This window comes from Calonectris borealis, chromosome 4 (genome assembly GCF_964195595.1).
Source record: "Calonectris borealis chromosome 4, bCalBor7.hap1.2, whole genome shotgun sequence".
NCBI lineage: Eukaryota > Metazoa > Chordata > Aves > Procellariiformes > Procellariidae > Calonectris > Calonectris borealis.
The window spans coordinates 39,825,881-39,850,578 of record NC_134315.1 but is presented as its reverse complement, the minus strand read 5'-3'; positions in this window follow the sequence as shown (position 1 = coordinate 39,850,578).

The following is a 24,698-nucleotide window of genomic DNA, read 5'->3' as shown; positions in this document are numbered from 1 at the left end:
ACAAAAATGAGTATGGTCAGACATGAAAGAAACACTTGTAAATTTAACGTGCTTTTTCCTCTTTTCCCATCCCCACAGCACTCAGTGACACCTGACCTGTCCTAGAACAGCTATAGCAGTATGCATGGGTGTGCCACTATATCTACTAATGGCATTGTACCTATTTCAAGGGGAAGCATTAATATGAATTACTAGAGCTGTCATGGTTTTAATTTCTTAAACATGACATGACTTAGAAGTGCTTCTGGTGAGGAAAGTAGGTAAATATATGAAGCCTGAAGAGCCCTAAAGGCACTTAAGATCGTTTCAGATCCCATCAATATTCCTTTACCTAAGGTAATCCTTGCTACCATGGTACTAGTATGCTTTACAGTCTTTAGCTTCACAACAAACTGTTCTGATGCCAGCAGCTGTTGCAAGGCTATAGTTTTAGGATCGGAGACATCAAGCACAAAGCTATTGGGAGCCAGATTCACTGACAGACTAAGATACCTCATGTGATATTAGACTCTTAAATGCAAAAAGCCTCAAAACTCTCATTCAGCTGCCATCTCACTGCAGGGGTTTAATGTCCAAAGACATGTCTATGTTAGACCTTCAGGTGTTTCATGTCCTATAGTTCTATTTTAGGAGAAGCCCTGAAGTGCCTAAGGCTTGACATAAGCGAACAGTTCAATATTGAGCACATGTCTAAATTTCACTAGGATTCACAGTTTGGGTGTTTCTCTGCCAGAGAAGGAGCCTGCTCCAGTTGGTATCCTCAGAGCATGTCTGCCCTGAGAGAACTGTCAGATAAACAGATCCCTTCTTTTTCTTAAAACACAACTGCTGAAGGAAAGAATAATGATCATGGTAGCATCCCACTTCTTCTATAAAAGCAAGAGTAAAACAGCCTGACAGGATGTGAAGAATCAGGATCAGCTCTCTTCACCACCTTTCCTCCCCACTTGAAAGAAATACAAGCCATATCACCCACTTTACAAATGAAAGCTATTCTAAGGTGTGCGGTGTAGGGGACATCTCAAAATCTTCATACTGAAATGTTTCTGCTTTCCATGGAATATTTGAAGACTTGTGTGAAAAGATGGCATAAGAATTAGAAATAAGAGACTATTTCTTAGGAAGGACATCCTCATTCTGGTTCCAGCTTCAAAGATTATTTATGTATTTCAGTGAGTGGTTGCAGGGGATATATGAGACTTTTGAAGCACAAAATGGAATTCAGAAATTCTGCTTTCGTGTGATTGTCCTGTTTCCTAAATTACATTAGAAAAGTGTACTGAACCCTCGTCCCCTCCTCTTAAGAAAACTACTGTATAATCAAAAAAGGTGGGGAAGGGACAGCACTGCCAGCTTTCCTGGCAGAAACACCTGCATTTTAAAGAAAGAAAAGTGACAACTGAAGAGGGGCTAGACTTCTTTTCAACATTTTAGTATCAGCTTTCGTAGGTGAGTCCCTGAGCACAGTGCAGTTACTGCTGTGATTGCTGTTCTAAGACCCCTGAGTCTCTCCTTCTCAGAGGGAGCCTCATCACCCACATCGGCACTGCCGATTACACTGCAACTGGAGATGCAGGAAGGAAGCATTTGACAGTGACCAAGTTCACCACGAATACCCTTCCTGCAGTACTTTATGTCAGCACTATTACAAAATATGTTAACACGGTTTCACAAACATAATTTAATAAAAGTTTCCAGTTCTCACGGTTGTTCATGCATTTTGCATGGAAGTAGTCTGATAAGACAGATCTCCTAAACATATGAACAAATTCTACTGTTCATGTAATAATCACAGTTTTTAACATGCTATATATGATTTTATTGCATGTTATTCTCTCATATTTCTCACAAGATGAACTGCAAATCAGACTTGTTATTCTAACCTTTTAAACTAAGTTTTTCATGTTATAAAAAATAAAATATAAAACCAGAAAAGCTGTTTTCAGAAAACACTGTATCTTCATCATCAATGTATCCTTACGCCTTACTCAGACTAAGTGTCACTAGTCCAAGAGAAAAGGTGTCAGAGCAAGAAAAATTCTTGACTCTGATAATTATAAAAAAAAAGTCTAAACAACAACAAAAAAAGTAAACTACATAAATTATTGGTTCAAGAAAATGTTTCAGAATTAAGGAAAAGTACCCACAAAACTAAAGGCAAATACTGTTTGTACTGACAAAAGCTTTGTAGGGGGATTAACATTGTATTGTTAATTCCAAGACGACTGCAAAACCTGGAATCCAAGATCTGTTTATTGTTGCTGGATGAGCATTGCCAGACTGAAGTTCAAACCAACATAATAACCCACTGTGATGGGAACCTTTTTAAAAAAGTGTTAGATGTTTGAGCTTGTTCAATGTCTTCAAGATGGATTAATAAGCAACTATATGAGGAAAATTGTTATCTTCCTGTCTTAAAATTTGATGGACAGACATGAAGTCAAGGTCTGATATCAGTTCACTTTGGCAGAGAATTTTGCTCAGTGTTTCCTAGAGATGTTTTTACAGTGCAGTGGGGAGCTGGCTGTACAGGAAGACAGTAATTTGCACAATTCTTAAGTTGACATGAACTCCAACACTGCTTAAAGCCTACTGACACTAAAATGGCTGAATGAGAAATTGTATTAATGCCTCTGAGCTCTAAACTTTGGCCTTACAGTAATTACATTTTCAGTTTCTGAGACATAAACATCTTTGCTGTATGTCTTTTTATTTGATCCCTGTACCAGTGATTTCATACCTGACTATTCAGCATTCTATCCGTACTTGTACCTGCTGGTAGCACGGTAGCTGCTGGCTTGCAATGAAACTGTAAGATGCTCCAGTTCAGAGCCTTGCTAATGCTGACAATTGATTTAGCATTGTAAGGTACCTCAACAGTGCTGGGCTGTTTTTTGTTCAGAGATTTCAGTAGGGAGTTATTTTAAGAGATATATTTCCTTTGTTGGGGTAAAAAAGCACAGTTTGTCTTAATTATCCCTGACGTTTCAAACCTCATACCAGGCGCTTCCTCCAGGGACAGAAACAAACCAGTATCCTCCAGAAACCAAGTGTGAAATGAATAAATAGGGCTCTGGTTGCTCTAATGGCATAGTGCGGTTACTATTTTTACTGTGGGGGGAGGATACTGTCTAGATTGTTTCTTTTTATCTCTGAGGAAATTCAGGGTATTGATAGGTGAAATATTGTGGACAATTAAGAAAGGAAAAAAGCTGGTCTAAAAAAGCAATATTTGGTAGGTACTTCGCTGCCTGGTATATTCATTCTGAGAGCTAAGTTTTTCTCAGAGGAAAGGGAAGGAACAGAGCAGCTATGCATCATGAACAGAAGCTGCTGTTCTTTCCATCTGCAGCCTGTTGAAGGTACTAGTAATTAGAAGCTTCTCCACACCATTTTATACCTTTTCCAGTGTAGCTTTTAATGCAATTTTTGTTTATATTTCATGTACATTTTTAATGAAATATCTAGTTGGGAAACTTCTATTGTCACATCCCTGTGCAAAGTCCCAAAATCTTGCAGAGAATCTTAATGAAGTTAAGGGTAATGATTCCAATGAAGGAGATTATTAAGGAAACTTTTTTTTTTTGTTTTTATGCTGGTAGATCAATAGACAAATTGTAGAGCTGAAGGTAACTATTACATTTTGATTAGAAAAGTCTTAGGACTGTTTCATGTGGTTAGGAATTGCTATGTTTCAGACAAGTACTAAACTTCATTGAAACACAATAAGCCAGGAAAAAAAAAAAAAAAGATGCTGCCATATTTTTAGCATGTTTTTGTGAGCTTGTGAAGGTGAAGTTTTATCAGAAGGAAGTCTGCATTCCTGCTGCTTGCTGTGATTTTTTAAATGAAGGCAGCTCTAAACTGAAACCTTAGCATAAGGGTATTGCTAACCAGATTCTCAACAGCCCAGCAAGAAACTAGTTCCATGGCATAAAGGACAGTCTGGCATCTTTCTTTTACTCAGAATCTCAAACTGCTTGTGGCATCCATGTGAAAGCAATGCCTGTTGGTGAATAATCAGAGAAGTTCTGTGAGTTATTATTATTCATTAAAACTATTTTATAGCACTTCATGGCCACAAAACAAACTTCAGACAGTGGCCAGCTGAAGATTCAAGTGGTGGCTGTGGATTGCTCTTACACAAAGACAATCTTCCAGAACAGAAAGCTGAAATGAGCAGCTCTGCCTAGACTTTGTGCAATTTATGACAAAGCATGTGGTACAATCTGCCAAAGGAAATCGGTGAGGACAGAGTGCTGCTATGCTTCACAGATCTGTAATTGTTGAAGAAGCTGGGACCATCCTCTACTGAGAGTAAACCTTAAGCTAATGCCAACTCGAGAAAATACCAAGTATGGAAGAGAGACATTTCAAGGCTTTCAGTATGTCTTCTGCCATGATCATTAAATTCAGTGAGTTCCTTCTATATCCACAGTTTGCTATTGTTAGTGCCTAATGAGGGTATCAAATTTACTGGTGAAGATTTGCAAGAGGAAGTAGGAAAGTGTCATGCAGAAAATCCATACCTTGCTCTGAACCTATCTAACACACTGAAATTCATACAAACACCCTGAGGGGATTGTATGCAAACTTTGTACCCAAACTCATGCATGCACATCTGAATTCTAAACTTATGGGAGTATTCAAGCACTCCTAACCCCAAATAATAGAAAAGATTATCAGATGCATTTGGTGTGAAATGAATAAAATGCAAAACAGCTTTGAAAGGTCCTTTCCTGAAGACAGAATTCTAAGAACAGGTATTCATTTGCTATTGGGATACATATAAGCTTAAGTTCTCTAAATACCGAATATTTTCAGGGTCATTCAAAAAAATCTTATCTTTTTTTGCAACATTACCAATAATGTAAGACTAGTAAAAAGACAGAAGAGGTTTTAAGGACTGTAGTGTCACTTCTGCTTAATGTTTTGTATGCAATATCTTATAAGCCTTAATTTATAAATATATAGTTGAATATAGTTCTGTCATGATATCTGGTCACCAGGATTATTCTTGTCCTGTTGGTACGGAAATGTGGTGTTTATAAATTTTTTCCATACCTATTGAAAACCTGGCTTCAATAAGACTTAGTTGGATGCATCAATTTTCATTCTGCTAATTTCATAATGATTTTGATTCCCATATGGTGATAGGTGTACAGCAGAAGTGAAATGAATTCATTAGTCACCATCCAGTCTAATCAGAAAGCAGCATAAAATTGAGCCCAGGGGTCAATGTTTTAAAATTTTGACCAGGACCTCTATAAAAATGTTGTCTACTAAGTTAAAGCATCATGCTTTAGACCCGAGGTGTGCTCATTTAATTGCATAAAAGATGCATTACATATCAGCCTATGTTAATATCACACTCTATAAAAATACCACAAAGTGATAATGTTACTATGTGTTAAGAGATTATTAAAGAATATTATAGAATTATATAGAATGTAAAAATTACTGATTATCTGCTCAATGATTAAACTAGCGGGACAAGTATTTTTCCATTCACAGTGAGGTCAATTAAAATTTTTATTTGTTCGTTATTTTGATCTTACCCATTACAGACAATGGAATAGATTAAAGGAAAATAGAAAATGTATTTTAAATAACAAAATAACACCATGGTGAATTTTGGAGTCTGAAGTGGTATGGAATAGAAAGTAAACATTAACCTTAAGCTGTATTATCTAAAATTATGTTAGATAAAAATATAGCCAACTCTGTTTATTTTATAGTAAAGCCTAAGATGCTCAGAGAAAATCCCTGAGAAGTCTATTTTTCTTTCAACTCCTTGTTTTTTTAATTGACCTGTGGCATCAAACAAATCCAGCTATATTTCTTTGTCATACGTTCCAAGGTGGTGGGTTTTTTTTTCTCAATTTTGTTTAGGGCTTTCTTTCTTTTTTTCATTTTCGGAATATCTATAATGACTTGTTATTAATGACTTCACATTATGAAGGAGTTCTTCCTCTTATGGTGTTCCTGCATCGACAAACTTCAGTATTTGCACATGTACCTGCATGTGCATGCGCATATGTATGCATGTGTAATGCTAAGGAACATCAGTTTTTCAGAGCTTCCAACAATCCTATCTAACAATATTTAGGTAATATTGATAAATAAGCACAATTCTGATTTATACAAATTCATGATAAAAATTTTAGGAACATTTGGAATCTCCTTTTACTTTGTCAAGGCTTGAGTCAAAGCCTGTTGAAGTTAATGTGAGGTGTTGGGTTTATTTCAACTGGAACTCAGAAAAGGTCTCAAGTTGATAATTTTTTAGCAGTTCAGAAAAATAAACAATAATGATAGTATGTGATATTCCATAAAAATGATGTTGACTGAAATCAGTGCAAAATTCATTTGAAGTTCTTCAAAATTCACGTTTTTATTTTTGGATGGCCATATATATATATAAAAACTATACAGAATTTAAAAACTTTCACAATCAAGTCTGTTCAAATGGTTATAAGGGCATGGTTTCATTTTTTTTCCATGAAACACTACATCAGAATTGTGTTGTACACTGCTTTAATGATGCTGACTCTTCTAGACATATTGAAGGTTTTCAGTTGGTATATATTTTTTTTCAGCAAAATACTTTGCTCTAAGAGGCAGCAAATACATATTTTTACTGTGGTCACTAAGCCTAGACTCTGTCTGGGCACTATCTCTGTTAACTCTGTTCTCATACCTGTTTGATTTTAGGAAACATACCATAGCGTGCTTGTTGATTTCTTCCTGATCATTATTTACTAAGCTACAATACACAAAAAGTTACAACTGAAAGGCAGATTAATAATTCATACCTCTATTATAAAAATCCGTAAATTGTATTCCAAGCAATGAGCTGCATCTGTTACCTAAAAATAAGAAGACAGGCACAGCATGGTAACAATTTAGAATATGGAGCATTGCACGGCAGGAAAGTTCCCATTGAGATGACTTTGGCTTAGATGAAAGTCCTAGCTGTCTACCTTCTTTGATTGAACAGTTTCATTTTTTAAAGTAAACACTACTGTATATTCTGTGAATATTGCCAGTCTCCAAGAATGTCAATAATTCTTTCTGACAAAGCCAAGCTGAAAAAAAGAGGTTAGGTTGAGGGTACTGCACATATCGTCTTACAAAAACTAAGGGAAGTTTCTTCAGGAAACTGTCTGTTTCTGATATATAAGAAATATATTTGCCTAGAGACTCGAATTATTTGTAATGCATTCTGTGCTGGAAAAAGTAATAATTTGTATCAACTTCTGTTAAAACAAAAAATATTAACTGACTTTGACATTCAAGCTTACTTTAAAGACTGAAGCTATTACTCAATACAATCTTAATTCTTTCTGCGGTGTGGATGAAAAGGGATGGTATTAATAACTGATGAAATCTAAAGAATTTTTCCAAATTTCAGTGAGATCTTTGTCACAGGAAAATAGTGGCAATCTCACAGCCAGTCTACCCTGCACTTAAAAAAGGTCTACATCTCATGATGTTTTATATACAGATCTATAGATCTCATCCTGGAAAAAATCAATGACATTTTGTCTTTGTTGATGTTGAGGGCAAAGTTCCCAATAATTTTGCTGGGAAGTCACATGCAACATGCTTCGACTTTTTCCTTACACTGGATTTTCAAAAACTAAATTGAAACTTTAACCGAGTACCTTGCCTTTACGATGCTGGGTACAATGACATGATAATAACATATTCTTTCTCAACATTTGTGTATTCTTCATTATTTAAGTGTCAAACATAACACCTTGATACAGGAGACCTTAACCATACTGAAGAATCTGGCTACTTATATCATAAACCTAATACTCCAAATTAGTGAAAGGGTTTTTTGGTTGTTCTGTGTGGTTTGTTGTTTTGTTTTGTTTTGTTTTGTTTTTAAATTAGCCTCAGTTACCCTTCTGTGAAAACAAGATAGCAATGGGGTCTCTACACAGAATTTTTAGAAAAATAAATTAATTAATACCTGTTATATACTGTGACAATGTAATATAACATAGTATCTGATGGCTTTTCACAATAATGACAGCAAATTCCCAGGGGCAGGTATCAGAACACTTCAGTTCTGATCATTCAGTTAAAAGCTATGGTCCTGCGTGTACATGCTGTCTGTACTCAAAATCTCTCTTCTGTGCAGTGGAACTATGTTCACAAGAACACTGAGAAAGTAATGTTCCAATTTTCCATTTCCCTCCTAGCCTGAGCTGCAGAGAGCCAGGTATTTTGGGGAAATCTCAAATGTAGAAGATTTATTTTGAACTCTGCCTAGCTAAAGGCAGATAGAATGGAAACTGGATGTTCTTCTACTCAGACAGCTTTTCTATTAAATAAGCAGAAATATATAATGGGAAGCTGCTTCTCCTTTCTTTCTGGGACAAAGAAAAATATCTGGTGGCCACTGAATGTTATATTTTAGAGAGGCTGGATCCTGTGAGGAGTGAGGGCTAAAAGTATGTTGAGGTTGAACTCCCCAAGAAACTTAGGCAGAGAAAAGTGGTGTTCTTGGAGCAGGCTTGAAGATAAGGGTGTACAAAGTTACAAGGCTCCTGACCTGGATTCCGAAAACTACTGCAGTTTTAATGCAGACATCATCTGCAAAATTTTCATTCAGTCACTGGAAAAAAAAAAATCCTGATTTAGATTAAAACAAACCATAAGATATTACATTTTTATTTTCTTGAGGAAAAATTATGTTGCTTTGAAGTTTTTGCTGAAATTAAGACATTAAATGGAAATCAATCTTCTACAAAACTGTACGGATCAGTCACTGCCAGATGTAACAAACAGGTATCAATTCAATTTCAATAGTGTGATTTATTTGTATTAGACTGTTCCTGGTCTTTTTATAGAGATTTCCTTGTAGAGCCATTTGCTCCTGATCTACTGTCCAGTAAGTCAAGACACAGTCCAAAAAACTATCCACTTGGCCCAGATGGGTAAGTGCAATGCACTTTGTGTCAGTATCACACTGAATGTCTCAGTTACAAGAAAGATTACACCTTAGACCTGAAATATTTTTCAGATTACTTGTTCAGTAAGGCAAGCTGGCCAAGTCAATTCTATTGATAACTTAAAGGCAATAATGGGAGGTCAAGTAGCTCTTTCTGCTTTAGTTGCAATCAACATATTGTATAGTACTGTGAGCTTCTTCAAAACACCTTTTTTGAACATGTAACACTTTGGTCATGGAGGTGTTACATGATGTTAATTTACAGTAATTGTTCATATTTTCTCTGAAAATGCATGAAATGCTACTACTCAGAGTTTTGCTGAAGGCTATACACTAACTAAGAGAATAAGTAGGCTAAAGTGTTTGCTGGGAATGAAAACAGCGGTGGAGTTACGACATTCACCTTCAGGATTAGAAGGGCATAGACTGTAAGATAAGAAGAAAGGGCAAAGTCTGTACTGGTTTGTAGAGTGCAAGTTCTGCCCATCTTCTCCCTGAGATATGTTGAAAACTGGCACTGGTGAGGTGAGGGGAAGGTTGTTCCTAGAGGCTGCCCCTCTTCTTAGTCAGTGGATTGCCCTGCCTCCACAGTCCAGGGATGTAGGTGGGGAAGAGAAAAAGCAATCAAAGCTCAGATGCTCTTAGCTTCATTTTCTCATTCCCTTGTAGCGTGGGATCTGCAGAACAATAACAGCACTATTAGCAGACAAAAGCCAAATAGTCCCTCTGGAACCCTTAGAGTGGTCTCTCCTAAAACTAACTCATAAAGCCAGTTCTGGAAGGCTTCAACCAACTTCTTTTCTAATATGTTCTCTTCAAAAGACATTAAGCAATCAGTCCTTGTGTATTAATCACGTGTGATAAAATTAAACTAAAAATTAAGCCTGAAGGAAAATAATAGCAGAAGGTTCTGAACCTCGATAGAGAAATCACAATTTATTCTGTTTTACCATCAAAAGAAACCCATTCAAAGCAATGCTGTCTCCTAAAAAGACAGAAAGCTTATGTTCTGTATTTCAGCCTGAAAAATTTCTTTAAACTGGCTAGCAAAGTTCTAAAAATCTGCTTTTGCTCCATAATGAGAATATATTTGGAATACACTAAACACTATGATTCTAAAGTAGAAAAGAAAGGTCCTGTCCTACCTTATCGCTCACGTGAGTACTTATGTACTTATGTAACCTACGAGTTACTAGGCTTACTTGCCTAAGAATATGTCCACCTCAGGGCTTTAACTAGGGTGAAACAGGTAATGTTGTTTGTACCCCAATTGACTTTTCTTGCTTTATAGCAGACTACATTTTCAGACATTTAAAAAAAACCCACCCAAAACAAGAACGGTAACTTCATAACCTCTAGCTTTTTTAATGCATTATTTATTATGCTGATATTAAAAGAAGATATCTTCTTTTGACTTCCTGATATATTCTGACATCTTGTTGAAAATGAATGCTATTTGGCATCATTCCAAAGAATTTTTAGCTATAAAGTGATAAGTTTGAATACACAAAATTTTTAATTAGAAGTAACTGTAGTGGAGTTTGCACTATGAAAAACCTCAGTCCTTTTGCATTTCTATCCTTTGTATATGGAATATAGTAAGCAATGTATATTTTTACTCATAAGTACTTTATTCAGAAGAATGTTAACTTCAGGTCATCTTCACAGAAGTTTATTTGATACATTTGTCTTTCAGCAGATATCTGTGTTTTATTCACATTCTTTCTAATCAGATTCATAGCCTCTGCTCACAAAATTATCTAAATTTCAACAATAAATAAACAGACTAAGAGCAATTTTGTGATCTAGCATATAGGAATGGATAGTTTCTCTGCAGCCCTTTTATGTCCTTGGATGGGAGAAGCTGCAAGAAGACTGTAGAGAATTTCCAGTAAATTCTACAGCACAGAAGGGACGAAGTCAGGCTACATTCACTTCTAAGCCATTCCCAGCTATCTGTGTGGGAAGAAGAGGCAGGGGTTTTTTGCAAAAGTGATATATGTGATTTTGCAGTCTTTTGGAAAAGTGTTATAAGTTCACTCATAGAATGAATGAATCAGGTGTAGCTCTCCCTTGCTAATATCTTTAGTTTCTTCCCCTGTTTGTAAGATTTCAGTGTTATGAAGCATGTAGCTTTGACAGAATTTAAAACTTCTTAATTCTCTATGATTTTTAAATTGAGGAGTACCAAAAGCAAATATTCTGCAAACATATCTGTTTAGATATAATCTTGAATGAAACTGTAAAACGATTCTACAGGTAGTGGGGTATGACCAATGGTTAGATTAAATTGGAGTGTAAAATTACTATTACTTTCCCTTTTCCCTTTTCCCTTTTCCCTTTTCCCTTTTCCCTTTTCCCCTTTCCCTTTTCCCTTTTCCCTTTTTCTCCCCTCCCCTCCCCTCCCCTCCCTTTCCCTCCCCATCTTCTCCCCTTGCCTTCCCTTGCCTTGCCTTGCCTTGCCTTGCCTTGCCTTCTTTATGTTTGGAAATTAGATTTTCTTTTTCCTTATACATTCTTCAGCAGTTTACTTTTGGCATCATTCAGGTCTCTGTAGATTAATACAGTGTAACTCCAAATTGTGATTTAACAACCTCTGTAATTGGACTGGATAATACTTTTCATTTGTTTTGAAACATATTTATATTTAAAGGTATCCAACAAACTAAGCCAGACTTTGCTGCATAAGTAATAAAAATATTGTACAAGTTAGTTTTTAATTAAAATAAACCAATGTTAAATATTTCTATTTCAATGTCTATCACTGCAAAAGGACAGGAAAATGAAAAATTTCTGAACTATTGCTTCATTGAAATGACTAGAGGAAAATGGTTAGAGTTTTATAGTACAGAAGGAAACCCAGATGAATTATTTGCAGCAAATGATTTGTTTGTGGAATTAAGGCCAATTCTATTTTATTGTACACAAACGGAGCATAATTTTCATTCATTTGTCCATTTTAAAAAAAATGACATGCTGATATTTCAACATACAGATTACTTGTTAAAAGGCCAACTGTCTGTGTTTCCATGGAAATTTTTATGCAGCTTATCACCGGACATTCTCAAAATCTGAGCTGGGTTGGTGGGCATTTTCTCATATATGACTTATAACTCACACTGCAATCGTTTTAGCTTTAATTCAGCATTGTTTTACTGAGCCCACTGTACCAACAAAGTGTCTTGGTCATTAAACATTATGAATTTTAAACACTTTTGCAAACAAGAATTAAAACAAAATGGCAAAGTCAGAGTACATTGGGAATAAACTATTTCTGCTAGTGTTATCTGCTGCTGTACAATTTTTCTTTGCATTCCACATCCTAAAGGAAAACTACCCCATACATTCTTATTATGTTGTTCCTCTGCCAGTAACGTACACTTCAGTAAGAGGTGCACGTGCCCAGCGACACTGAAAATCAGGCAATTAGTGTCTCTGTTATGACACTGAGGCCTGATTAGCCTCTGCCTTGTGAATACCCCCTTTGACCTGTGAGAATTATTTTCATGCAGTTTATTGCTATAGTTTAATTCCCAGTTTCAGCTGGGGAACTGTTTGGAGCTGCTGCTTTCTTTTTCCAGTAGATAAGTTGATATTTTAAATAAGCCCTACATGTATTATTAATATGAGATCATATTATAAAGGGAACACAGACCCTGCAAAGTACAGAGGTCTTTTTCTGCTCACTTGTAGTAAAAAAGGCAATTCTTTTAAACTGAAGTGAGGCAGGAACAGTAGTTACCAACAGAATGTGGGTTTGACTCCACGGCACAGGAAGAAGGAAGAGGGAAAGAAGGAGGAGAAAAAGGAGAAGCAGCAGCAGCAGACCTAATTTCTTCAGGAAAAAAGACAAGGAGTGCAACTTGCCAAAGAGAGCATGGACCAGAGACATCTCAATAGCTCCTTGTCCAGGCGGTTCTTATAGACAAGCATGGTTTTGTCTGTTTAGTACTGCCAAAGCAGCTACAGATATTTCTAAAATAGCCAGAGAAAAGGATAAGAGCTCTGGGTATAGACTCACTAAATTATTTTCAGTTTTTCATAGGGGACAGAACAGCTACCTGAGGAAGAAAATGACATCATTGTTCTAAGACATGGAGCAGCTGTCAGGCAGGTAAAAAACACGGACTGCCTTCATGGCTTTTCATGCGCTGAGGATTCAGTCCTGGTTACATCAACACCTTGACTTCACCTGGCTAGACCACCCCCTGAGAGCAGTATTTTTATAAGCCCTAAGCACAAGCCTAATTTATACAGTAATTCTGCAAGTGGGAATGAGTTTGCATTGTCATGCGGCTGTGTCTCATCTGTTAAGAAGTACAGCACCTTAGCTACCGCTGTAGTTCTCTGCCTAGCCTTAGCATGCTTCTGCTGAAGTCTGCAGAAACACTCCTGTTTCCTTTAGTGGGAGGAGAGTTTTGTCAGCGTTTTGTGAAAATCATATGGTGAGTGCACAACTAACCACTAGTTTGAATCTGAAAATATAAATTCTAGTTAAAAAAAAATTCCGAGCACTGTAGCAGCATCCACTAAAATATTGCATTTGGCACACACAGTCACCATAAACAGCATGTAACTTTTTTTTCTGGAAATACATTGAAAGGGAAAATGGATGACTCTCCAGGAAGTAATCTGAGCCTTAATTATAAAATAAATATGACTTATTGCAATTCAAATGCAGTTTCTGAACACAAGTAAGAAAATTAAAATTCCGGAGATACAACGTTATATGACAGAAATCAAGAAAGCTCATCCAACCGTGCTCTTAAACACCAAAGTCAAGTCTGGTTTCTTTGGATCACCACATCTCAGATAGCAAAGTTTTGTTTTCTTGAAATTTCTGATGCTTTTAACAGTAAAGTATCTCTCTCAACCTTTGAACTGATTTTTTTGTGCACTGTCACAATCTAATAGCAGTCTTTATAGTAACTATACCTCAAAACAAATTATAGTGATACAGTAGCTTGAGTGTTTTTGCAGCATAAATTTCTACTCTCAAATTCAAGATTTCGAGGACCTTATTGCTACTGTGTACTGAAACCTACACAGAAAAACATTTGATCAATTACAACCTGTACTTTCCCAGCGTTTCCATAACTCCCATCCTTATTAAGCTCATCAGCAGAAAAAATCTTGTTGAAGACCACCAAATACCTTGATGAAGTTGGAGGATGAAAATCCATGACATGCAAAATGTAATCTGTTTTATCCAGTTTATTAACAGCTTTTCTAGAAACTAAATGGATGAACTCTATCAAACACAATATACCACAATAAAACCACACAATCAATAAACAATAGAGACACCCAGTCACAGCTGGAAGAACATTTTTCACAAACAGTGCTTTATCTTTGACCTCTCAGTCCAGGAGGTCTCAGGGAGATGTACAGAGGAAATTCAAGAGACAAGCCTGGGAACTAAAATTCGTCACTCACTGTACATTAAAAATCATAAACTTCAGTGGAAATATCAGTTTTATAACATGCTATAATTTTTGCCAGTCGAGAGAAAAATGTCTCCAGGTTGCACAAGACCTAATCATTTTATCGCTTCTTCCTACCAGTCCACTGGTATTTTATTTTTAGATTAGCTCTGATTAACATGATCAAGTTTAATTCAGAGCTTTTGTTCTCAAACTGTATTTATAAGATTTGCTGCTATTTAGAAGTTCAATATTTCTATTCCAAATCTGAAGGACTAGTATGCACTGAAATCTTGTGATTTTTCACCGCATATATCAGCCCTGTAATAAAATATATTATCTTTTCATACAAGTTTTGCTATAAAGTGCAACAGGCTGACCAGTTTCAGGTTCAGGTTGAGCAACATTAACCACTGGTCACATATCTGGCTGAACTCCAGTTTGGGTGGTAAGAGGGCATAGTGCCTCTTTTAGGACTTGAAGAAACAATCAGCGTGCTACACCAAGGACCTGATTCTTGCTGACAGACTTAAATACAGTTCCATTCAAAAAGGCTGGAGTGAATATTTTTTCACTTAAGATCTACCTCTTGTTCTTCCTGTCTTTCTCTTGTGAGGGATGGGAAAACATAAGAGAAGAAATTCCTCAAAATGCTTGTTTAAACTTTGGGTGCTCATGTGTACTTGCAGTACACATGAGCAGTCTCCAGAAGGACTGAATGGTACTGTTACTCAACATAAAAGACAGGAGAGAGGGGTTTTTTTCCTGTTCACTTTTGCACTAAGTTCTCCATTCCTTTTGTATGAGTTTGACACAAAGACTGGTTGGTTGACTTCACCTAAGGGGGCTGCAGGCATAGAACATCTTTAGCTGGTGGGTGGTAAAACCGGTCTGTACAGATGCTCCATGGCTGAGAGCCCTGCTTGTAACACTGTGAGCAGCAGGCTTCAGAAGGGATTCACTTGTCTTCTCCGACACGCTTCCTAAGCACGGATTCTCTGTCTGTTACCTCTTCATTGGAGATGTAACCACTAGCAGCCAGAATTAATGCTGACCATTAACAGATCCTGGTACACATTTCAGAAGATTTCCAGATCCCGCCCTAACATTAGGTTTTAAGGGGTATTTGAGAGAAACAGTGTATAATATAAGCATAAGCATAAACAGCAAATATTAAATCTTCATTTTTTACCTGGTAGTATGAGAAGTTTTGCAACTGCAACACTGTCTTGTTGCAGCTTTCTCTTAATTCTGGTTCCAGGAATGAGTCCTGGGTTATTTTCAGTTATGCAAGAATCCTGTCCTGCATTTTCTGTTGTGTATATTTTGAATAAATCCAAATTTATTTTTTCTGATCTTGGATGGTCCTCATCTCCATTGCTAAGAAAGTCTCTCTGTATTTTTCTTGTTTTCTTCCCAAACCTTCCTCTGTGCCTTTCTGACCCTTATCTAATGCCCTCTTTCTAATATCTGACTTAAGTAATTCTAAGTATTCTAATCTCCTTTACTGCAGGCATAAGGGAAAAAAGAATCTTCAGCTATTACTTTCTCCTACTATATTCCCTCAGTAGCAGAAAATGAGATCTTGTATCACTCTATTATACTTAAGACATTTTTATTAGATTGATGTTAACATGAAAAAGAAAGTTTCATAAAAATAACTCTATAACATCAAACAGAATTCTCCGGGTTACCAAAGAACAGAGTTCACAACCATTCAGTCAGCATCTTGAAACACAGACAAGACAGAAATTCAGTAGGGCAAGCTAGGAAAAGGAGGGAAGAAACACCAGCTGTACTGATGTTCCCTTTAACTAATTTTCTTTGCTGCCCATTGAGTACATTCACATCTAAAACAGTTTTGGAATAGTAAGGGCCAATCATCAAGCAATGGCAAAGCCATCCCTTCTTATGACTTTGCCCTCTTTAAGTAAATATTAAGCAGATGTTACGGTTTTCTTGTGGTTATAACACAAACAAGAGGATCGGTTATTAAACAGACATCTCCCACAGAACAATGTCATAGAGGTACAGCTTCGTACTTCAACAGCTGTGACTGTCAGCATTCACAGCAACACCAGTCCTGGTGTTTTACCTACTGAAACAGGCATGAGAGAAATAATGAAGTCAAATATCAAATATCCTTTCCCTCTACTCTTCTAAAAAGTCCCAAACAAAACATCATATTTTGCCTGGTTTCCCCATGGGTGCTTGAGTAGGGAGAAGATATGAAGCTTTACTTACTTCCTTTTTTCATAGATCACATTATCTCATCCCTGTTACTTCCAATATCTAGAAACAGATACACTGGTTTTTTTTAGTGTAGTTCAAAACGTAACCAGAATGTTAGAAGTGGTATATAACAGATGTACAGATAATAGATATTCAACAGATGAATTGCTCTTTGCAATATTTTATCTCTTTTCATTGATAATGTGAAGAAATGAGTCAACTAAAACCAACTACATGCCTGTTTTTAAGGCAAGTAATGTTGAGATATCTGAGTCCACTTTACGTACTTAGCACTCTATGGCATTTTTTATGTGTGATTTAGGAAATGAACATGTTTTTCTGAAGAACAAATCAAGATGTCATGCACAAATTTTTCAAATGTAGAGGTCTAACTAAGGAAAAAATTTGGTCCTGTGTGTTCAAGAAAGCTTATTCTTAGGAGAGTAAGGTGAAAATGCAAATATTCAGATGATTTATTATCATTTCCCTGAAATAGGGAAACAAATGGAATATGAGGAATGTTATCTCCATCTCATGCGTTAAGGAGCAAGACCATACAATGATACACAGAAGCTTTATTAAAAATTCATTAGACTGTAAAGTCTCTCATTTTGTAATCAGAATTAAGTAGTTTTCTAATGTCATTAGCTGAAAGTCAATTTAAACCAGTATCAGCAGTTGCAACACACTCCAAAATGCTAAATTAAATACAACAAATGTTTTCCACTTATTTTTTATTGGAAATATTAACATTTCATATTATAAATCAAAACCACATTGCAGTGATTTCTCTAACAAATAAATTTCCCATGAATTTATTTACTAGTCATATTTACATTGCTCACAAAAGACAAAGGAGTTTCTGAAACAGAAATCCAGTGATCATGTTTAATTTCTGAGCGAATAGAATATTGATGCATGGAAAAGCTTACAAGGTGTGCAGTTTTCTCCTATTAGATAGGCAGTTCCCTTGATAGTAACAGCGAAGCATAGTAAGCTACAGCAAAAAGATCCTAGGATAAAGAAAAAAGTAACTTTAAAAAAAAAAGCACAAAAACTTTTCAAAATGAAAGTACTGTATTAGTTAGGATGATGGTTGACACTGGTAGAAGCTGTGGCTTCTCATATAAGTTGTCGTCTTTGGTTTGCTTCTGTACTAAGGCAGTAGCTGTGATCTCAAACAGCTTTTTTTATTATGGTAAATATATCTTTTTGTCTTAACAAAATATTCTTATACCTAAGTATCACTAGATTTATAAAGTACATAAGGAAAAATAGATTTGTAATATAAACATTTTAGTTTGGGAAATAATTGGCTTCTTCTAAATTAGGTTCTTCAATAAGGGTCTAATTTTCTGGGAAGAAGGAAATGGATATTTCCCTATAAAGAGATTAATCTTTCTTAAGGAGCTCAGGTATCAAAAAATTACTAACAATTTTTAAAAAATCATTTAGCTGATGATGCATATATCTCAGTGGTATTAAACAAGCTTGAATGTCAGGTATAAGTCACTTGGCATCTCATATGGAATATGCAGTTATTCAAGTGTTCAAAAAAAAAGACTATCCCCCCTCCATACGTTATGTTTTAACATACATCTGAACACTTACATCTAAAAACTTTATGTTAGGTTCTCCTCCATAACAATCATTGCTTACTTTCAGACTCCAGCTTTGACAATTTTTCTACACATTTACTCTAAAATGGCTTCCTGCAGGTACAGTCTCCACTCTGCATTGTTGACTGGTTCTTCCAAAGTGATGAAAACCATTCCATTTAAAAAGTATTTAGTCTTTTGTACCTGAAAGATAGTGAAGGTTCCAAAGAAGCTACTATTGGCTGTGTTCCTTTGCCTTTCAGAGGTAAAAAATCAAAAAATCTGAAAACGTCCTTCTCAAGCTGGAAATGGATCAGTTTGTTTTGGAGACAAATGGGGTTTTTTCATCTTTCAGGTAAACAACAGATATCACGTCCGCTTCCATTTGATTTCAGCTAAAGCAGTATTTCTCTTGAACAACAGCAATGAAGTGTCACAGAGGACTTGGCATCAGATGTAATATTTGAGAACAAATATCTAAGATGTGTGTAATAAAGGAGACCTTTGCATAAAAGGGCTCTTATCTACCCTAATCATCTGTTGTACTAAAAATCATTTCCAAAAATAACAGTTCTGGAGGGGCTACGGTTAGAGATTAAACCATTCCACAGTCAACACTTCATGACTGCCATCAGCCAAGTGCCTGGAATATGTTTGAAAAGAAATGATCAGTCCAAACTGAATTTAAAGGCTCACTAAACAAGCTCTGCTGGCATGTGCTATAAACTGTACGGGGCGAGGGGAAATGAGGAAGAGAAAAGGGCAGAAAAATGGAAGCAGATTTACTGCAGCACAGCCCTGTGCTGCCACCAACCTGTTATCTGTTGCACCCGTGACATGGCCAAATCCTCAGCAGATCCCCACTTGGCCTGGATCAGCAGGGGAGGGGGGAAATTCACTGCCAGTTCTTCAATAGCTGGCAGAGCTGCAGCTGCGGGTGGGTAATGACTAGGCTAAGGCTATGACTTTCTTGAGAAAGCAGTCCCTTTTCCTCCTCCTTAGCTAAAAATTGCCTCCTCAAAGCCCAGGTTTGGGGCTTGAGAGGCTACGAACTTCAATGCCAAACCTTTGGCCATGTTCCTGTATAACTCTTTACACCAGCATACACTGCTAGGATCACCAGTCAGCTACAGAGTTTAAAACTGGATATGAAAAATCACTCATAGTGGTCTTGAATTAACAGGCACGTTGGGCAGATCATCTTGAAGAATGTCATCCCACCTCTAACTCAGTCTGATGTGGTCACACAGACTGAGGCTATTCAATACCTCTTCATGCAAGTTTCACCCCCCCGTGTATTTTCTGTAGAAGTAACAGCCTTGTTTCTGCCCTCCATCCCTGCCATTCTCCTTTTTCTTTTCATGCTCTAATTTTTCAGCTGAAAAAACACCAAAGAAGATGCGCTTCTGATCTTTGACTTCACTTATGGCTCTATATCAAGGCACACATTTCAAAGATGGGATCTAGAGCAGTAATTGATATTTAGCCGTATGATTGTTCTAAAGATGCTAGTGCATAATGCTGAGTTTATATAAAACCTTTGAAAGATTGCACTTCTGGGCTGAAAATGCTTCACATCGAGACAAGAAACACAGTTTTAGTGACAGATAATGTGCTGCTTTAGAAAGTCCATGCATTGTGGTAACGCATCTGTTATCATAAGGTGCAATATGGCCCTAAACACTCCTTTCCTTGTGCTCTGGTTTGGGAAAACATAAACAATTTTAATCTATTTGCATTACTTCATTTTTTTTTTATGGGTTTATTTCTCCTACTTCGCTTCTAATCTTATGGTGATAGCATTTATCTGATTCAATGAAACTAATTATTATAAATTTCTCTTTGCATTTCCAATATTTAAATTGTATTCCTGTGCAGTCCGTTAAGTAAAAGGCTATAAATTTACTGCAGCAAAAACAATAAGTAACTTTTTGGTCTTTAAAAGTCATATTTCAAATAACTATATCATGACGATATAATTTTTTTTGTATGACTGATGAGGTTTGATGTCTATTGTAAGACAGATGCATCTCAAAGCCTATTAGAGAGATCGGCCTATTTTTATTCCCTCTTGATGGAATTATCCAGCCATAAAAGATGAATTTCTGTGGTTTACCATTTTGTTCCACTGATTATTACCAGCACAGTGAAGTGGTAAATATAAATGCTAATTTCAACATACTTTCAAAGCAAATTTTTAAAGTTTGATAGGCTCTCAAAGTATTTTAAATTAAAATGCAAGGTACTGTAAAATCCATTTTGTTTACAAACAAAAAAATTACAATACAAATGCAAAAGATGCTGAAATGTAAAGCTTATCAAACTACACTAAGAATAAAAACCTGATGGGAAAGAGAGTTAATACAGAGATAATATCCACCCAAAGCAGTGGGGAAGTGGGAAAGGAATACGAGAATCAAAAATCTCACTAGCATTATGGGACATAGAAAACATCTTTTGAAACAATCAGTAATAATCACATGCACTTTGGAAAGCTATAAGACAGAGAAATACCACAATATACCAAAATATTAGCAATTAGTGTTCTATGTCTTCTTTTTTTAACAGCTAGCTTCTTTTCTCACTCTATATTCAACGTTTCTTTGGGTTATAATTTAATCTAAAAATAGTTTTCTATTCTTGAGAGTTAGAAAAAGATCATATATTTGTAGAAAAATCACAAATTTGAAATTTCTAAAAAACCTACTGCCTTTATTAATTGAGGCTTTGAGATTCTTTTATTTATATACAATTTTCTACTTTTAGTCAGTTTTGTCCTCTCATTTGCCATTTGTCTGCCATGGCTTTTGCATGTATTTGTATGAAAGAAAATAATTTTATGTATCTATCTATATATATATAAAACCTTATACCACATATGCAACTTGTAAAGCTATTAAAAAATATATTCTCAACTCATTTTAGTTGAATGCAGTTATTCAGGGAAATACACTTGGTCTTTTGTAAAGTATCCTCAGATGATGAGGATATCAAGATCAGGAATCTTCTGATTTCTTCCCAGTATCAAAAAATGAACAAACAGAAGTGTGGTCAGTTTTTGTAAAACCTAGGAACAAAATACCCAAGTTTATAATATTCATTAGCGTAAATCGAGAATTGTTTGTATTCTGGTGTTTATTGCACAGTATAGCATAAGGATACTTTAAGAACCTCCTGAAAAAAGTGTCTTTTGCCATTACGATATATCTGATGATAAACAAAATCGAAGGTTGCAAATCGTTTCTATCCATTGCCTTGTGGAAAGTTTTCTTTCCTCCTGGAAGTTTTGCTGTAGAGCTGGAGACATAAACATGTAGAAAACATGGGTAATTCAGGAGACCTGTCCTTTGAGAAATGCCTACCGTCTTTTGCTCACTTTCTTTGTGAGGGTGTTTTTGTACGGTTGTTTCTGGGCAGCTGTCTAACCCAGGTTAAGGATTTTTTGTTGCTTTTTGCTTTTGTCTTTTTTGAAGTATATACTTACTGGTCAATGCAAAGGTTTCCTCTACAGGGAAACATTCCAGCACCACTGAGCATGTGCAAGATATGAAGGAGTCTTTCTTTTCACAGGAAATCTTCCATCTAATGTTCTTTTTCCTACATCTCATGTCTCCTCTTCCTCACACAACCCCATTGACGTGACCGGTATCCGCAGCTGCAGCTGGTTAAGTAAGCAGCGTATGAAGAAAGGGTTGGGAAACAAAGGGAGCTTAAAGGTACTTTTTGCAGCAGTGTGATGCTGGCAGTATTTAGGCTACGTTGAGATCTGCCTGCTTGCCTAGGGCTCAGAGGAGAGAATCTAGTATCCAGGAATCAGAGGCACATAGCAACAGCCGCGAGAATGGGGGGTTACACATTCTTTATTCCAGAGGAATAGCCAGCAAAGCTCAAAGGATTTCCAGCTGTGCTCTATCTAGAATAACAGAGAGTTAGAGCTTAGCAAAGCTCATTTGATTTTGCTCATTGATTTTCATGTGTATTTTAGCATAATAAAGTTCACAAACTCCAGTGTTTGCAAAAAGTGAAAATGAAAATGTTGTGAAAATAGTGACATCGTTCTTGAATCTGAATGAATTCTCACCAGTTTTTCCCTGGCAGGGCACGAACAGCTGTGCACAGCAGCCTATGCACTACTTAAATCCCATTTAGTTTAAGCCCTCAGTGAATTTCACTGGTATATAACCTTAAGACCAGTCATTCCATTTTCCCTGGGCAGCAAAGTTGACTTAAGCAGCTTTTTCTCTGCTTGCCGATCATTTTCACCCCTGTAACTTCGCACCAGCTGCACTGATAATAACATTGCAAAAATAAAGGAGGTGCTTTAAATAATATAAATTCACCAGTCAGTTCTGAAGGGAGAATGAATGGCAGGATACTGGAGCCACTTACATCAGCCTTGCTGCCAGGGGAAATAATATGGAGCAATAGTCCTGTGCTGATGGGGTGCGAAAAGCAGATCTCAACACCTGCTAGGATTTTGAAAGAAGCTTTGAAAAATGCAGAGCAAACCACATATCTACTTTAGATTTGGCCTTTCACCTGTGTGGAAGATGGTCAGGCCTAAGTGCAACAGGGAGCTCAAGTGGAAAAATAAACCATATAGGTAGCTAAATTCAGGAGTTTGAAGGATTACGGTTTAAATTATTCATTTACAAAAAATTGGCATACTGTGAACATAGTGGACTAATACATCTGTAACACCTCGATCATTAGTAAAGATACTACTAGTGATGATGGTACACTGGAACAGATATGCAAACTGAATCATCCAAATCTCATTATAAATCAGTCTTTCAATTAGATACAGTCAACATTAGCAGAAGCCGGCACTCTTTATATACTGAATAAACTTATAATTTTTAGTTTCCAGTGGCATTAATCTGACAGTTTTCACTAGGGGTAAAATGAAAGCAAAACTGATTTAAGCAAATGCCTTTGAAAAGTGCAAGATTTTTCTTCTCTCTCTGTATGTATTCCTCGCGACATGAGTCTCAGCTTATTCCCTTCAACCTTGTCAGTTTTCATCACTGCTAAATCTCAGCAGAAACTACGGGTTTAATCAAACACAAACAATCTCCTCGGTTGAAAAAAATGATCAGGAGATCTTTGTTTTTAAAGAGTTTGCAAACCTTTAAAAAATATAGTGTGTAATATCCTTCTTGAATAACACTTCAATACGGTGTTACAAATTAATGTGGAGTTCCAGAAGCACTCACATTAGTACAAAATGAGTTCATCATAATTACCATTATTACCACAAATACCAAAGGAATTAATAATGATTAGGGCGGTATTTTAAAGCGTTCTTCCTTATCACGTGTATTGTTTGTAAAGTTCCAGGATGATGATAATTACTGCAAAGTTTCTCTTTGGGCAAGGTTCTCTTCCCAATGGAGGGATAGCCCAAAGCTAAATGCTCCTGAATTCCCTCTGAAATCCTCAAAAATGGGGTTAGGACACTTTGCACATGCATTAGCTTGGAGATTGCTTTCCCCATAGGGTAAATTTCAACAGTAGGCCTGAAAAGAAAAACACAAGAAAACACAAGAAATAAGCATTCAAGACAAACTTCATTTTTCCTGAATCTCTGGATGGTAGCTAGAATAGTTCTAGCATATTGTTGCTAGGTTTGCGATAGGTGAAGAAATCTCAAGCACGCCTTAGTGAATTCTGTGTGAGTATGTTTACTTGTTCAGTAATTAAAAAAAAAGCCAAACTCTATAGCAGAGAATCCTTTCAACTGAAAACCCATTGGAATTTTTAATTTTTCATAAAAATTAGGTGTATAACACTATTATGCTTAACCTTCTTCAGGGGAACACTTATGAAACACATAAAAAAATTAAAATTATGGCTCTTCAGTGTGTTAACGTTGGCAACATGGTCTGCCTTTCAACTACTTATATCACCTTATATATCACCTTTGATTTTAGACATGCATTGCTTAGGAAAGATAAAGCTTTTGCAAGGCTGAAGTGGCTTACAGGCATTATTGCTGATTTTTTCTCCTACAGTGCATTTCAGCCATACAGGGTAACAAAATCATATAACAGATACGGAAAAGAAAGATTTATAAACATGATTTACATCAAGATAAGCCTTCTGCTTCTTTGGACAGTCCAAATCTTTCAATTTTTAGGATAGGCAACTTTGCAGAGGTACAGACTAGAAAAAGAAGCCAGTTGTCAAATTTTAGTGTGAATTTCAGTAGCTTTCCATTTCTTTCCCTTACCCATCTTATTTCCAGTGCATAAAATGGGGCAGTCAGGGCAGTTCCACACTCCTCATCCTGTCATGTATCCATTCCCATGTCCTTAATGAGCTGGCAGAGCTTAAAAATAATCAAACAAAGAAGAAGCAATCAAAGATCAACTCCCAGTACATCAGCTCCCTGCTTGACTAAATGATATAACCATTGGAGCTCAAGGGCTGGCATAAGGGAATGGGTGAGAATGTGTGGCTGGGGAGAAGGGGGAACTA